Here is a 17,805-nt window from a genome sequence, read left to right on the forward strand (position 1 = left end):
AGACAACTTAGATTAAGGCCATGAGTCTAACTCTGTACTACAACAACACAAACATGGCCAAACCAAAAAACTTTTCGAAATCACCAAAATAAAGCCATGAATGTCAAACAACAACAACAACAACAACCACAAGACAACTTAGATTAAGGCCACTAGTCTAACTCTGTACTACAACAACACAAACATGGCTAAACCAAAAAACTTTTCGAAATCACCAAAATAAAGCCATGAAAGTCAAACAACAACAACAACAACCACAAGACAACTTAGATTAAGGCCACCAGTCTGACTCTGTACTACAACAACACAAACATGGCTAAACCAAAAAACTTTTCGAAATCACCAAAATAAAGCCATGAAAGTCAAACAACAACAACAACAACCACAAGACAACTTAGATTAAGGCCATTAGTCTGACTCTGTACTACAACAACACAAACATGGCCAAACCGAAGAACTTTTCGAAATCACCAAAATAAAGCCATGAATGTCAAACAACAACAACAACCACAAGACAACTTAGATTAAGGCCATGAGTCTAACTCTGTACTACAACAACACAAACATGGCCAAACCAAAAAACTTTTCGAAATCACCAAAATAAAGCCATGAATGTCAAACAACAACAACAACAACAACCACAAGACAACTTAGATTAAGGCCATGAGTCTAACTCTGTACTACAACAACACAAACATGGCCAAACCAAAACACTTTTCGAAATCACCAAAATAAAGCCATGAATGTCAAACAACAACAACCACAAGACAACTTAGATTAAGGCCATCAGTCTAACTCCGTACTACAACAACACAAACATGGCCAAACCGAAACACTTTTCAAAAATCACCAAAATAAAGCCATAAAAGTCAAACAACAACAACAACAACAACCACAAGACAACTTAGATTAAGACCATTAGCCTAACTCTGTACTACAACAACACAAACATGGCCAAACCAAAAAACTTTTCGAAATCACCAAAATAAAGCCACAAAAGTCAAACATCAACAACAACAACCACAAGACAACTTAGATTAAGGCCATGAGTCTAACTCTGTACTACAACAACACAAACATGGCCAAACCAAAAAACTTTTCGAAATCACCAAAATAAAGCCATGAAAGTCAAACAACAACAACAACCACAAGACAACTTAGATTAAGGCCATTAGTCTAACTCTGTACTACAACAACACAAACATGGCCAAACCAAAAAACTTTTCGAAATCACCAAAATAAAGCCATGAAAGTCAAACAACAACAACAACAACCACAAGGCAACTTAGATTAAGGCCATGAGTCTAACTCTGTACTACAACAACACAAACATGGCCAAACCAAAAAACTTTTCGAAATCACCAAAATAAAGCCATGAATGTCAAACAACAACAACAACAACAACCACAAGACAACTTAGATTAAGGCCATTAGTCTAACTCTGTACTACAACAACACAAACATGGCTAAACCAAAAAACTTTTCGAAAATCACCAAAATAAAGCCATGAAAGTCAAACAACCACAAGACAACTTAGATTAAGGCCATGAGTCTAACTCTGTACTACAACAACACAAACATGGCCAAACCGAAAAACTTTTCGAAATCACCAAAATAAAGCCATGAAACAGTGCAGGTCATATGAACTGTGACCGAATTGTCACAATAAACGTCGTCAACAACATTGTACGACCACCAAACTCTGCAGCCATAGCTGGCAGCATGAGTCACTCCACAACATCAGTCGGAGTGTCAACATTTTTCAATGCACCTTTAAGATCAGCACACTAAGAGAGAATGATAGAGAGAGAGAGAGTGGGGGGGGGGATGGGAGAAAGAGGTGGAGTGTTTGCCGTGTGGTGGAGTGGTGTGTCCGGGATTGGAGAGATCTTTGAGTGGGAGTCTGGCTCTGAGATCATCGCGAGCTCATTCAGGGTGTTCTGTACACTCGGAGAGAGAGACAGAGACAGCTGATTCATATAAACTCTCATAGAAACACACTCATACATACACACACATTTATACACACACACACACTCACATGCATACACGCATACACACACACAACAACAACAACAACCGCCGTTCACCACTAAGTGGCGGTGACGTCACCACGACGCTTGTGCCAGGCCACGTGCACCTTGAGGCTGCCACGTGAAGTGTCGAACGCCCGCTCGCAGGAGGTCACGGGGCAGACCCAGCAGGTGCCATGGGTTGTACTGCTGTGCCAGGCTAGGTGCATGAGGAGGAGGTCACGGGGCAGACCCAGCAGGTGCCATGGGTTGTACTGCTGTGCCAGGCTAGGTGCATGAGGAGGAGGTCACGGGGCAGACCCAGCAGGTGCCATGGGTTGTACTGCTGTGCCAGGCTAGGTGCATGAGGAGGAGGTCACGGGGCAGACCCAGCAGGTGCCATGGGTTGTACTGCTGTGCCAGGCTAGGTGCATGAGGAGGAGGTCACGGGGCAGACCCAGCAGGTGCCATGGGTTGTACTGCTGTGCCAGGCTAGGTGCATGAGGAGGAGGTCACGGGGCAGACCCAGCAGGTGCCATGGGTTTTACTGCTGTGCCAGGCTAGGTGCATGAGGAGGAGGTCACGGGGCAGACCCAGCAGGTGCCATGGGTTGTACTGCTGTGCCAGGCTAGGTGCATGAGGAGGAGGTCACGGGGCAGACCCAGCAGGTGCCATGGGTTGTACTGCTGTGCCAGGCTAGGTGCATGAGGAGGAGGTCACGGGGCAGACCCAGCAGGTGCCATGGGTTGTACTGCTGTGCCAGGCTAGGTGCATAAGGAGGAGGTCACGGGGCAGACCCAGCAGGTGCCATGGGTTGTACTGCTGTGCCAGGCTAGGTGCATGAGGAGGAGGTCACGGGGCAGACCCAGCAGGTGCCATGGGTTGTACTGCTGTGCCAGGCTAGGTGCATGAGGAGGAGGTCACGGGGCAGACCCAGCAGGTGCCATGGGTTGTACTGCTGTGCCAGGCTAGGTGCATGAGGAGGAGGTCACGGGGCAGACCCAGCAGGTGCCATGGGTTGTACTGCTGTGCCAGGCTAGGTGCATGAGGAGGAGGTCACGGGGCAGACCCAGCAGGTGCCATGGGTTGTACTGCTGTGCCAGGCTAGGTGCATGAGGAGGAGGTCACGGGGCAGACCCAGCAGATACCATGGGTTGTACTGCTGTGCCAGGCTAGGTGCATGAGGAGGAGGTCACGGGGCAGACCCAGCAGGTGCCATGGGTTGACTGCTGTGCCAGGCTAGGTGCATGAGGAGGAGGTCACGGGGCAGACCCTGCAGGTGCCATGGGTTGACTGCTGTGCCAGGCTAGGTGCATGAGGAGGAGGTCACGGGGCAGACCCAGCAGGTGCCATGGGTTGACTGCTGTGCCAGGCTAGGTGCATGAGGAGGAGGTCACGGGGCAGACCCAGCAGGTGCCATGGGTTGACTGCTGTGCCAGGCTAGGTGCATGAGGAGGAGGTCACGGGGCAGACCCAGCAGGTGCCATGGGTTGACTGCTGTGCCAGGCTAGGTGCATGAGGAGGAGGTCACGGGGCAGACCCTGCAGGTGCCATGGGTTGACTGCTGTGCCAGGCTAGGTGCATGAGGAGGTCACGGGGCAGACCCAACAGGTGCCATGGGTTGTACTGCTGTGCCAGGCTAGGTGCATGAGGAGGAGGTCACGGGGCAGACCCAGCAGGTGCCATGGGTTGTACTGCTGTGCCAGGCTAGGTGCATGAGGAGGAGGTCACGGGGCAGACCCAGCAGGTGCCATGGGTTGTACTGCTGTGCCAGGCTAGGTGCATGAGGAGGAGGTCACGGGGCAGACCCAGCAGGTGCCATGGGTTGTACTGCTGTGCCAGGCTAGGTGCATGAGGGGGAGGTCACGGGGCAGACCCAGCAGGTGCCATGGGTTGTACTGCTGTGCCAGGCTAGGTGCATGAGGAGGAGGTCACGGGGCAGACCCAGCAGATGCCATGGGTTGTACTGCTGTGCCAGGCTAGGTGCATGAGGAGGAGGTCACGGGGCAGACCCAGCAGGTGCCATGGGTTGACTCCTGTGCCAGGCTAGGTGCATGAGGAGGAGGTCACGGGGCAGACCCTGCAGGTGCCATGGGTTGACTGCTGTGCCAGGCTAGGTGCATGAGGAGGAGGTCACGGGGCAGACCCAACAGGTGCCATGGGTTGTACTGCTGTGCCAGGCTAGGTGCATGAGGAAGAGGTCACGGGGCAGACCCAGCAGGTGCCATGGGTTGTACTGCTGTGCCAGGCTAGGTGCATGAGGAGGAGGTCACGGGGCAGACCCAGCAGGTGCCATGGGTTGTACTGCTGTGCCAGGCTAGGTGCATGAGGAGGAGGTCACGGGGCAGACCCAGCAGGTGCCATGGGTTGTACTGCTGTGCCAGGCTAGGTGCATGAGGAGGAGGTCACGGGGCAGACCCAGCAGGTGCCATGGGTTGTACTGCTGTGCCAGGCTAGGTGCATGAGGAGGAGGTCACGGGGCAGACCCAGCAGGTGCCATGGGTTGTACTGCTGTGCCAGGCTAGGTGCATGAGGAAGAGGTCACGGGGCAGACCCAGCAGGTGCCATGGGTTGTACTGCTGTGCCAGGCTAGGTGCATGAGGAGGAGGTCACGGGGCAGACCCTGCAGGTGCCATGGGTTGACTGCTGTGCCAGGCTAGGTGCATGAGGAGGAGGTCACGGGGCAGACCCTGCAGGTGCCATGGGTTGACTGCTGTGCCAGGCTAGGTGCATGAGGAGGAGGTCACGGGGCAGACCCAACAGGTGCCATGGGTTGTACTGCTGTGCCAGGCTAGGTGCATGAGGAGGAGGTCACGGGGCAGACCCAGCAGGTGCCATGGGTTGTACTGCTGTGCCAGGCTAGGTGCATGAGGAGGAGGTCACGGGGCAGACCCAGCAGGTGCCATGGGTTGTACTGCTGTGCCAGGCTAGGTGCATGAGGAGGAGGTCACGTGGCAGACCCAGCAGGTGCCATGGGTTGTACTGCTGTGCCAGGCTAGGTGCATGAGGAGGAGGTCACGGGGCAGACCCAGCAGGTGCCACGGGTCGACTGACCGAGATGACCGAGATGACTGGCTGATGCACCACCTGTGCCCCCTACTGTGCCAACTTGCTGTGCTTTAGCCACCCGGCGCTCCGCTCGTTGTTGTGAGCGTCGCTCCTCCGCCCTCCGTTGTTGTTGGAGGGCGACTGCCTCCAACTGCCCAGTAGCGTCCTGGGTGCACCTAGCCTGGCACCAGTAGCGTCCTGGGTGCACCTAGCCTGGCACCAGTAGCGTCCTTCACGAGCCTCCTCCACTGAGGCCGATCTTGACACCGCTGGTACCGGTCATCGGCAAGTCCACTCAGCTCCACGTCCTCCTGTATATACAAAGACAAAGATCCCCCGTGTAGCCTTAACAGACTGTAGGGGCAAGTGCTGTTAGCGAGCACCTGTGATGCACACACAGACAAAGCTCCCCCAGGTAGCCTCTAGCAGGGCAGCAGGGGCAAGTGCTGTCAGTAGCAGCAGCAGCAGCAGCTATGATGCACACACAGACAAAGCTCCCCCAGGTAGCCTCTAGCAGGGCAGTAGGGGCAAGTGCTGTCAGTAGCAGCAGCAGCAGCACCTATGATGCACACACAGACAAAGCTCCCCCAGGTAGCCTCTAGCAGGGCAGTAGGGGCAAGTGCTGTCAGTAGCAGCAGCAGCACCTATGATACACACACAGACAAAGCTCCCCCAGGTAGCCTCTAGCAGGGCAGTAGGGGCAAGTGCTGTCAGTAGCAGCAGCAGCAGCACCTATGATGCACACACAGACAAAGCTCCCCCAGGTAGCCTCTAGCAGGGCAGTAGGGGCAAGTGCTGTCAGTAGCAGCAGCAGCACCTATGATACACACACAGACAAAGCTCCCCCAGGTAGCCTCTAGCAGGGCAGTAGGGGCAAGTGCTGTCAGTAGCAGCAGCAGCACCTATGATACACACACAGACAAAGCTCCCCCAGGTAGCCTCTAGCAGGGCAGTAGGGGCAAGTGCTGTCAGTAGCAGCAGCAGCACCTATGATACACACACAGACAAAGCTCCCCCAGGTAGCCTCTAGCAGGGCAGTAGGGGCAAGTGCTGTCAGTAGCAGCAGCAGCACCTATGATACACACACAGACAAAGCTCCCCCAGGTAGCCTCTAGCAGGGCTGTAGGGGCAAGTGCTGTCAGTAGCAGCAGCAGCACCTATGATGCACACACAGACAAAGCTCCCCCAGGTAGCCTCTAGCAGGGCAGTAGGGGCAAGTGCTGTCAGTAGCAGCAGCAGCGGCACCTATGATGCACACACAGACAAAGCTGTTGTGTTAATGATTGTTGTTGTGGTTGTGATAATGATTGTTGTTGTGGTTGTGATAATGATTGTTGTTGTGGTTGTTGTTGTAGTGGTTGTTGTGATCATGATTGTTGTTGTGGTTGTAGTGTGAATGATTGTTGTAGTGGTTGTTGTGATCATGATTGTTGTTGTGGTTGTAGTGTGAATGATTGTTGTTGTGGTTGTTGTAGTGGTTGTTGTGATCATGATTGTCGTTGTGGTTGTTGTGGTTGTTGTGTGAATGATTGTTGTTGTGATCATGATTATTGTTGTGGTTGTAGTGGTTGTTGTGATAATGATTGTTGTTGTGATAATGATTATTGTAGTGGTTGTTGTGATGATGATTGTTGTTGTGGTTGTTGTGATAATGATTGTTGTTGTTGTGGTTGTTGTTGTTGTAATAATGATTGTCATTGTGGTTCTAGTGGTTGTTGTGTTCATGATTGTTGTTGTGATAATGATTGTTGTTGTTGTTGTGGTTGTTGTTGTTGTGGTGATGATTGTTGTTGTTGTGATAATTATTGTTGTTGTGGTTGTTGTTGTTGTTGTGGTTGTTGTTGTTGTGGTGATGATTGTTGTTGTTGTGATAATTATTGTTGTTGTGGTTGTTGTGATAATGATTGTTGTGGTTGTTGTGATAATGATTGTTGTTGTGATAATGATTGTTGTTGTGGTTGTTGTGATAATGATTGTTGTTGTGATAATGATTGTTGTTGTGGTTGTTGTGTTAATGATTGTTGTTGTGATAATGATTGTTGTTGTGGTTGTTGTGATAATGATTGTTGTTGTAGTGGTTGTTGTGATAATGATTGTTGTAGTGGTTGTTGTGATAATGATTGTTGTGGTTGTTGTTGTGGCTGTTTTTGTTGTTGTGATAATGATTGTTGTTGTTGTGGTTGTTGTGGTTGTTGTTGTTGTTGTTGTTGTGGAGGCTGCCGAGGTGGAGCAGCAGCTGTCCACACAGGTGGTGGGACTTCGCGATGAGTTCCGCGAGAAAAGCTTCTCCACCCAGCAGCACCTCGCACGCCTCGAGAGCTTGCAGGCAGAGGTGAGCACTCACTCACCACTCACTCACCACTCACTCACCACTCACTCAGTCAGTCACTCACCACTCACTCAGTCAGTCAGTCATTCAGTCAGTCATTCAGTCAGTCAGTCACTCACTCACTCAGTCACTCACTCAGTCACTCAGTCAGTCATTCAGTCACTCACTCAGTCACTCACTCAGTCACTCACTCACTCAGTCACTCACTCACTCACTCACCACTCACCGAGAGAAAAGCTTCTCCACCCAACAGCACCTCGCACGCCTCGAGAGCTTGCAGGCAGAGGTGAGAACTCACCACTCACTCACTCACTCAGTCACTCACTCAGTCAGTCAGTCAGTCATTCAGTCACTCACTCAGTCACTCACTCACTCAGTCACTCACTCACTCAGTCAGTCACTCAGTCACTCACTCACTCAGTCACCGAGAGAAAAGCTTCTCCACCCAGCAGCACCTCGCACGCCTCGAGAGCTTGCAGGCAGAGGTGAGCACTCACCACTCACTCACTCAGTCACTCACTCAGTCAGTCACTCACTCACTCAGTCACTCAGTCACTCACTCAGTCAGTCATTCAGTCAGTCACTCACTCACTCAGTCACTCACTCAGTCACTCACTCACTCAGTCACTCAGTCACTCACTCAGTCACTCAGTCACTCACTCACTCACTCAGTCACCGAGAGAAAAGCTTCTCCACCCAGCAGCACCTCGCACGCCTCGAGAGCTTGCAGGCAGAGGTGAGAACTCACCACTCACTCACTCAGTCACTCACCACTCACTCACTCAGTCAGTCATTCAGTCACTCAGTCAGTCATTCAGTCAGTCATTCAGTCAGTCACTCACTCACTCACCACTCACCGAGAGAAAAGCTTCTCCACCCAGCAGCACCTCGCACGCCTTGAGAGCTTGCAGGCAGAGGTGAGCACTCACTCACCACTCACTCACTCAGTCACTCACCACTCACTCAGTCAGTCAGTCACTCACTCACTCAGTCACTCACCCACTCAGTCACTCACTCAGTCACTCACTCAGTCACTCACCCACTCAGTCACTCACTCACTCACTCACCACTCACTCACCACTCACCGAGAGAAAAGCTTCTCCACCCAACAGCACCTCGCACGCCTGGAGAGCTTGCAGGCAGAGGTGAGAACTCACCACTCACTCACTCAGTCACTCAGTCAGTCACTCAGTCACTCACTCACTCACTCAGTCACTCAGTCACTCACTCACTCACTCAGTCACTCAGTCACTCACTCACTCAGTCACCGAGAGAAAAGCTTCTCCACCCAGCAGCACCTCGCACGCCTCGAGAGCTTGCAGGCAGAGGTGAGCACTCACTCACCACTCACTCACCACTCACTCACTCACTCAGTCAGTCACTCACCACTCACTCACCACTCACTCAGTCACTCACTCACTCAGTCACTCAGTCACTCACTCAGTCACTCAGTCACTCACTCACTCACTCAGTCACCGAGAGAAAAGCTTCTCCACCCAGCAGCACCTCGCACGCCTCGAGAGCTTGCAGGCAGAGGTGAGCACTCACTCACCACTCACTCACCACTCACTCACCACTCACTCACTCACTCAGTCAGTCACTCACCACTCACTCACCACTCACTCACTCAGTCACTCACTCACTCAGTCACTCAGTCACTCAGTCACTCACTCAGTCACTCAGTCACTCACTCACTCACTCAGTCACCGAGAGAAAAGCTTCTCCACCCAGCAGCACCTCGCACGCCTCGAGAGCTTGCAGGCAGAGGTGAGAACTCACCACTCACTCACTCACTCACTCAGTCACTCACTCAGTCAGTCAGTCAGTCAGTCATTCAGTCACTCACTCACTCAGTCACTCACTCACTCAGTCACTCAGTCACTCACTCACCACTCACCGAGAGAAAAGCTTCTCCACCCAGCAGCACCTCGCACGCCTCGAGAGCTTGCAGGCAGAGGTGAGCACTCACCACTCACTCACTCAGTCACTCACTCAGTCAGTCAGTCATTCAGTCAGTCACTCACTCACTCACTCAGTCACTCAGTCACTCACTCAGTCACTCAGTCACTCACTCACCACTCACCGAGAGAAAAGCTTCTCCACCCAGCAGCACCTCGCACGCCTCGAGAGCTTGCAGGCAGAGGTGAGCACTCACTCACCACTCACTCACCACTCACTCAGTCACTCAGTCAGTCATTCAGTCAGTCACTCACTCACTCAGTCACTCACTCAGTCACTCACTCACTCAGTCAGTCAGTCAGTCATTCAGTCAGTCACTCACTCACCACTCACCGAGAGAAAAGCTTCTCCACCCAGCAGCACCTCGCACGCCTCGAGAGCTTGCAGGCAGAGGTGAGAACTCACCACTCACTCACTCAGTCACTCACTCAGTCAGTCAGTCAGTCATTCAGTCACTCACTCACTCAGTCACTCACTCACTCAGTCACTCAGTCACTCACTCACCACTCACCGAGAGAAAAGCTTCTCCACCCAGCAGCACCTCGCACGCCTCGAGAGCTTGCAGGCAGAGGTGAGCACTCACCACTCACTCACTCAGTCACTCACTCAGTCAGTCAGTCATTCAGTCAGTCACTCACTCACTCACTCACTCAGTCACTCAGTCACTCACTCAGTCACTCAGTCACTCACTCACCACTCACCGAGAGAAAAGCTTCTCCACCCAGCAGCACCTCGCACGCCTCGAGAGCTTGCAGGCAGAGGTGAGCACTCACTCACCACTCACTCACCACTCACTCACCACTCACTCAGTCACTCAGTCAGTCATTCAGTCAGTCAGTCACTCACTCACTCAGTCACTCACTCAGTCACTCACTCACTCAGTCAGTCAGTCAGTCATTCAGTCAGTCACTCACTCACCACTCACCGAGAGAAAAGCTTCTCCACCCAGCAGCACCTCGCACGCCTCGAGAGCTTGCAGGCAGAGGTGAGAACTCACCACTCACTCACTCACTCAGTCACTCACTCAGTCAGTCAGTCACTCAGTCACTCACTCAGTCACTCACTCACTCAGTCACTCACTCACTCACTCAGTCAGTCACTCAGTCAGTCATTCAGTCAGTCACTCACTCACTCACTCAGTCACTCACTCAGTCACTCACTCACTCAGTCACTCAGTCACTCACTCAGTCACTCAGTCACTCACTCACTCACTCAGTCACCGAGAGAAAAGCTTCTCCACCCAGCAGCACCTCGCACGCCTCGAGAGCTTGCAGGCAGAGGTGAGAACTCACCACTCACTCACTCAGTCACTCACCACTCACTCACTCAGTCAGTCATTCAGTCACTCAGTCAGTCATTCAGTCAGTCATTCAGTCAGTCACTCACTCACTCACCACTCACCGAGAGAAAAGCTTCTCCACCCAGCAGCACCTCGCACGCCTCGAGAGCTTGCAGGCAGAGGTGAGCACTCACTCACCACTCACTCACTCAGTCACTCACCACTCACTCAGTCAGTCAGTCACTCACTCACTCAGTCACTCACCCACTCAGTCACTCACTCAGTCACTCACTCAGTCACTCACCCACTCAGTCACTCACTCACTCACTCACCACTCACTCACCACTCACCGAGAGAAAAGCTTCTCCACCCAACAGCACCTCGCACGCCTGGAGAGCTTGCAGGCAGAGGTGAGAACTCACCACTCACTCACTCAGTCACTCAGTCAGTCACTCAGTCACTCACTCAGTCACTCAGTCACTCACTCACTCACTCAGTCACCGAGAGAAAAGCTTCTCCACCCAGCAGCACCTCGCACGCCTCGAGAGCTTGCAGGCAGAGGTGAGCACTCACCACTCACTCACCACTCACTCACCACTCACTCACTCAGTCACTCAGTCAGTCACTCAGTCACTCACTCAGTCACTCAGTCACTCACTCACTCACTCACCACTCACTCACTCAGTCACTCAGTCACTCACTCAGTCACTCACCACTCACCGAGAGAAAAGCTTCTCCACCCAACAGCACCTCGCACGCCTCGAGAGCTTGCAGGCAGAGGTGAGAACTCACTCACCACTCACTCACTACTCACTCAGTCAGTCAGTCACTCACTCACTCACCACTCACCCACTCATTCACCCACTCACTCACTCACTCAGTCACTCAGTCAGTCACTCACTCACTCAGTCACTCACCACTCACCCACCACTCACTCACTCAGTCAGTCACTCAGTCAGTCATTCAGTCAGTCACTCACTCACTCAGTCACTCACTCACTCAGTCACTCAGTCAGTCACTCAGTCACTCACTCACTCACTCAGTCACTCACTCACTCACTCAGTCACTCACTCACTCACTCAGTCACCGAGAGAAAAGCTTCTCCACCCAACAGCACCTCGCACGCCTCGAGAGCTTGCAGGCAGAGGTGAGCACTCACTCACCACTCACTCACCACTCACTCACCACTCACTCACTCACTCAGTCAGTCACTCACCACTCACTCACCACTCACTCACTCAGTCACTCACTCAGTCACTCAGTCACTCACTCAGTCACTCACCACTCACCGAGAGAAAAGCTTCTCCACCCAGCAGCACCTCGCACGCCTCGAGAGCTTGCAGGCAGAGGTGAGAACTCACTCACCACTCACTCACCACTCACTCACCACTCACTCACTCACTCAGTCAGTCACTCACCACTCACTCACCACTCACTCAGTCAGTCAGTCACTCACTCACTCAGTCACTCACCACTCACTCACTCACTCAGTCAGTCATTCACTCAGTCAGTCACTCACTCACTCACTCAGTCACTCACTCACTCAGTCACTCACTCACTCACTCACTCAGTCACTCACTCACTCAGTCACTCACTCAGTCACTCACCCACTCAGTCACTCACTCAGTCACTCACTCAGTCACTCACCCACTCAGTCACTCACTCAGTCACTCACTCAGTCACTCACTCACTCACCACTCACTCACCACTCACCGAGAGAAAAGCTTCTCCACCCAACAGCACCTCGCACGCCTGGAGAGCTTGCAGGCAGAGGTGAGAACTCACTCACCACTCACTCAGTCACTCACTCACTCACTCACTCAGTCACTCACTCACTCAGTCACTCAGTCACTCACTCACTCACTCAGTCACTCAGTCACTCACTCACTCACTCAGTCACTCACTCACCACTCACTCACCACTCACCGAGAGAAAAGCTTCTCCACCCAGCAGCACCTCGCACGCCTCGAGAGCTTGCAGGCAGAGGTGAGCACTCACTCACCACTCACTCACCACTCACTCACCACTCACTCACCACTCAGTCAGTCACTCACTCAGTCAGTCACTCAGTCACTCAGTCACTCACCCACTCAGTCACCACTCACTCACTCAGTCACTCAGTCACTCACTCACCGCTCACTCACTCACTCAGTCACTCAGTCACTCACCACTCACTCACTCAGTCACTCACTCAGTCACTCAGTCAGTCACTCACTCAGTCAGTTACTCACTACTCACTCACCACTCACTCACCACTCACTCACCACTCACTCACTCAGTCACTCAGTCAGTCACTCAGTCACTCACTCACTCAGTCAGTCACTCACTCACTCAGTCACTCACTCACTCAGTCACTCACTCACTCACTCACCACCCACTCACCACTCACCGAGAGAAAAGCTTCTCCACCCAGCAGCACCTCGCACGCCTCGAGAGCTTGCAGGCAGAGGTGAGAACTCACTCACCACTCACTCACTCAGTCAGTCACTCAGTCACTCACTCAGTCAGTCACTCACTCAGTCAGTCACTCAGTCACTCACTCAGTCACTCAGTCACTCACTCAGTCACTCACTCAGTCACTCAGTCAATCACTCACTCAGTCACTCAGTCAGTGACTCACTCCATCAGTCACTCACTCACCCACTCAGTCAGTCACTCAGTCAGTCACTCACTCACTCACCCACTCAGTCAGTCAGTCACTCACTCAGTCACTCACTCAGACACTCACTCACTCACTCAGTCACTCAGTCAGTCAGTCAGTCACTCACTCAGTCACTCACTCAGTCACTCAGTCACTCAGTCACTCACTCACTCAGTCACTCACTCAGTCACTCACTCAGGCACTCACTCAGTCAGTCACTCAGTCAGTCAGTCACTCACTCAGTGAGTCACTCACTCAGTCACTCACTCAGTCACTCAGTCAGTCACTCACTCAGTCATTCACCACTCACTCACTCACCACTCACTCACCACTCACTCACTCAGTCACTCACTCACCCACTCAGTCAGTCACTCACTCAGTCACTCACTCACTCAGTCACTCACTCACTCACTCAGTCACTCAGTCACTCACTCACTCAGTCACCACTCACTCACCACTCACTCACTCAGTCACTCACTCAGTCACTCACTCAGTCACTCACTCACTCACTCAGTCACTCACTCAGTCAGTCAGTCACTCACTCAGTCACTCAGTCACTCACTCAGTCACTCAGTCACTCACTCACTCAGACACTCACTCACTCAGTCACCACTCAATCACCACTCACTCACCACTCACTCACCACTCACTCACTCACTCACCACTCACTCACCACTCACTCACTCACTCAGTCACTCACTAAGTCACTCACTCACTCAGTCACTCACTCACTCAGTCACTCACCCACTCACTCACTCAGTCACTCACTCACCACTCACTCACAACTCACTCACCACTCACTCACCACTCACTCACTCAGTCACTCACCACTCACTCACTCACCACTCACTCACTCACCACTCACTCACTCAGTCACTCAGTCAGTCACTCACTCAGTCACTCAGTCACTCACTCACTCACTCACCACTCACTCACCACTCACTCACTCAGTCAGTCAGTCACTCACTCAGTCACTCAGTCAGTCATTCACTCAGTCAGTCACTCAGCCACTCAGTCACTCACTCACTCAGTCACTCACCCACTCAGTCACTCACTCACTCACTCAGTCACCACTCACTCAGACACTCACTCACCCACTTACTCAGTCACTCAACCACTCACTCAGTCACTCACTCAGTCACTCACCCACTCACTCATCACTCACTCACTCAGTCACTCACTCAGTCACCACTCACTCAGTCACTCAGTCACTCAGTCAGTCACTCACTCAGTCACTCACTCATTCACTAACCACTCACTCACCACTCACTCACCACTCACTCACTCACCCACTCAGTCACTCACTCAGTCACTCACTCAGTAACTCACTCAGTCACTCACTCACTCACCTACTCACTCACTCACCACTCACTCACTCAGTCACTCAGTCACTCGCTCACTCAGTACCTCACACACTCAGTCACGCACTCACCACTCACTCACTCACCACTCACTCACTCATTCACCACTCACTCACTCACTCACCACTCAGTCACTCACTCAGTCACTCACCACTCACTCACTCACTCAGTCACTCACCACTCACTCACCCACTCACTCACCACTCACTCACTCACCACTCAGTCACTCACCACTCACTCACTCAGTCACTCACTCATTCACTCACTCACTCACCACTTACTCACCACTCACTCACTCACTCAGCCACTCACTCAGTCACTCCCTCACTCACTCACTCAGTCACTCCCTCACTCACTCACTCAGTCAGTCACTCACACACTCACCACTCACTCAGTCACTCACTCAACACTCAGTCACTCACTCAGTCACTCACTCACTCACCCACTCACTCACTCACTCACCACTCGCTCACCACTCGCCACTCACTCACTCAGTCACTCACTCACTCAGTCACTCACTCAGTCAGTCAGTCAGTCACTCACTCACTCAGTCACTCACTCATCTACTCACTCACTCAGTCACTCACTGACTCACCCACTCACCACTCACTCGCCCACCCACTCACTCACTCACTCACCACTCACTCACCACTCACTCACTCACTCACCACTCACTCACCACTCACTCACTCACCACTCACTCACCACTCACTCACCACTTACTCACCACTCACTCACTCAGTCACTCACTCACTCACTCACCCACTCACTCACTCACTCACTCACCCACCCACTCACTCATTCACTCACCACTCACTCACTCAGTCACTCACTCACTCACTCAGTCACTCACTCACCTACTCACTCACTCACCCACTCACCACTCACTCACCACTCACTCACCCACCCACTCATTCACCACTCACTCACCACTCACTCACCACTTACTCACCACTCACTCACTCAGTCACTCACTCACTCACCCTCCCACTCACTCATTCACTCACCACTCACTCACTCACCCACTCACTCACTCACCACTCACTCACTCACTCAGTCACCCACTCACTCAGTCACCCACTCACTCACTCACCCACTCATTCAGTCACTCACCAGTCACTCACCTACTCACTCACTCAGTCACTCACTCACCACTCACTCACTCAGTCACTCACCCACTCACTCACTCACCCACCCAATCACTCACTCACTCACCTACCCACCCACTCACTCACCCACCCACTCACTCACTCAGTCACTCACTCACTCACTCACCTACCCACCCACCCACCCACCCACTCACTCACCACCCACTCACCACTTACTCACCACTCACTCACCACTCATTCACCACTCACCACTCACTCACTCACCCACTCACTCACTCACTCACTCACCCACTCACTCACTCACCCACTCACTCATTCACTCACCCACTCACTCACTCACTCACCACTCACTCAGTCATTCACCCACTCACTCACCCACTCACTCACCACCCACTCACCCACTCACTGTCCTGGTGAGTTGGTGAGTGTACTGGTGAGTTGGTGAGTGTACTGGTGAGTTGGTGAGCGAGTTGGTGAGTGTCCTAGTGAGTTGGTGAGTATACTGGTGAGTTGGTGAGTGTACTGGTGAGTTGGTGAGCGAGTTGGTGAGCGAGTTTGTGAGTGTCCTAGTGAGTTGGTGAGTATACTGGTGAGTTGGTGAGTGTACTGGTGAGTTGGTGAGCGAGTTGGTGAGCGAGTTGGTGAGTGTACTGGTGAGTTGGTGAGTGTATTGGTGAGTTGGCGAGTGTACTGTTGAGTTGATGAGTGTACTGGTGAGTTGGTGAGCGAGTTGGTGAGTGAGTTGGGGAGTTGGTGAGTAAGTTGGTGAGTGTACTGGTGAGTGTACTGGTGAGTTTGTGAGTGAGTTTGTGAGTGAGTTGGTGAGTTGGTGAGTGAGTTGGTGAGTGTCCTAGTGAGTTGGTGAGTGAGTTGGGGAGTTGGTGAGTGAGTTGGTGAGTGTACTGGTGAGTGTACTGGTGAGTTTGTGAGTGAGTTGGTGAGTGAGTTGGTGAGTGAGTTGGTGAGTGTCCTAGTGAGTTGGTTAGTGAGTTAGTCAGTGTCCTAGTGAGTTCGTCAGTGTCCTAGTGAGTTAGTCAGTGTCCTAGTGAGTTGGTGAGTGAGTTGGTGAGTGAGTTGGTGAGTGTCCTAGTGAGTTGGTGAGTGAGTTCGTCAGTGTCCTAGTGAGTTAGTCAGTGTCCTAGTGAGTTAGTCAGTGTCCTAGTGAGTTGGTGAGTGAGTTAGTCAGTGTCCTAGTGAGTTAGTCAGTGTCCTAGTGAGTTGGTGAGTGAGTTGGTGAGTTGGTGAGTGAGTTGGTGAGTGTCCTAGTGATTGGTGAGTGAGTTAGTCAGTGTCCTAGTGAGTTAGTCAGTGTCCTAGTGAGTTGGTGAGTGAGTTGGTGAGTTGGTGAGTGAGTTGGTGAGTGTCCTAGTGAGTTGGTGAGTTGGTGAGTGAGTTGGTGAGTTGGTGAGTGAGTTGGTGAGTGTCCTAGTGAGTTGGTGAGTGAGTTAGTCAGTGTCCTAGTGAGTTAGTCAGTGTCCTAGTGAGTTGGTGAGTGAGTTGGTGAGTGTCCTAGTGAGTTGGTGAGTGAGTTCGTCAGTGTCCTAGTGAGTTGGTGAGTGTCCTAGTGAGTTGGTGAGTGAGTTGGTGAGTGTCCTAGTGAGTTGGTGAGTGAGTTAGTCAGTGTCCTAGTGAGTTAGTCAGTGTCCTAGTGAGTTGGTGAGTGAGTTGGTGAGTGTCCTAGTGAGTTGGTGAGTGAGTTAGTCAGTGTCCTAGTGAGTTAGTCAGTGTCCTAGTGAGTTGGTGAGTGAGTTGGTGAGTGAGTTGGTGAGTGAGTTGGTGAGTTGGTGAGTGAGTTGGTGAGTGAGTTGGTGAGTGAGTTGGTGAGTGAGTTGGTGAGTGAGTTGGTGAGTTGGTGAGTGAGTTGGTGAGTGAGTTGGTGAGTGAGTTGGTGAGTGAGTTGGTGAGTGAGTTGGTGAGTGAGTTGGTGAGTTGGTGAGTGAGTTGGTGAGTGAGTTGGTGAGTTGGTGAGTGAGTTGGTGAGTGAGTTGGTGAGTGAGTTGGTGAGTGAGTTGGTGAGTGAGTTGGTGAGTGAGTTGGTGAGTGAGTTGGTGAGTGAGTTGGTGAGTG

The sequence above is a fragment of the Lampetra planeri genome, unplaced genomic scaffold (assembly GCF_965212315.1).
Source record: "Lampetra planeri unplaced genomic scaffold, kcLamPlan1.2.h2 scaffold_216, whole genome shotgun sequence".
Taxonomy (NCBI): domain Eukaryota; kingdom Metazoa; phylum Chordata; class Hyperoartia; order Petromyzontiformes; family Petromyzontidae; genus Lampetra; species Lampetra planeri.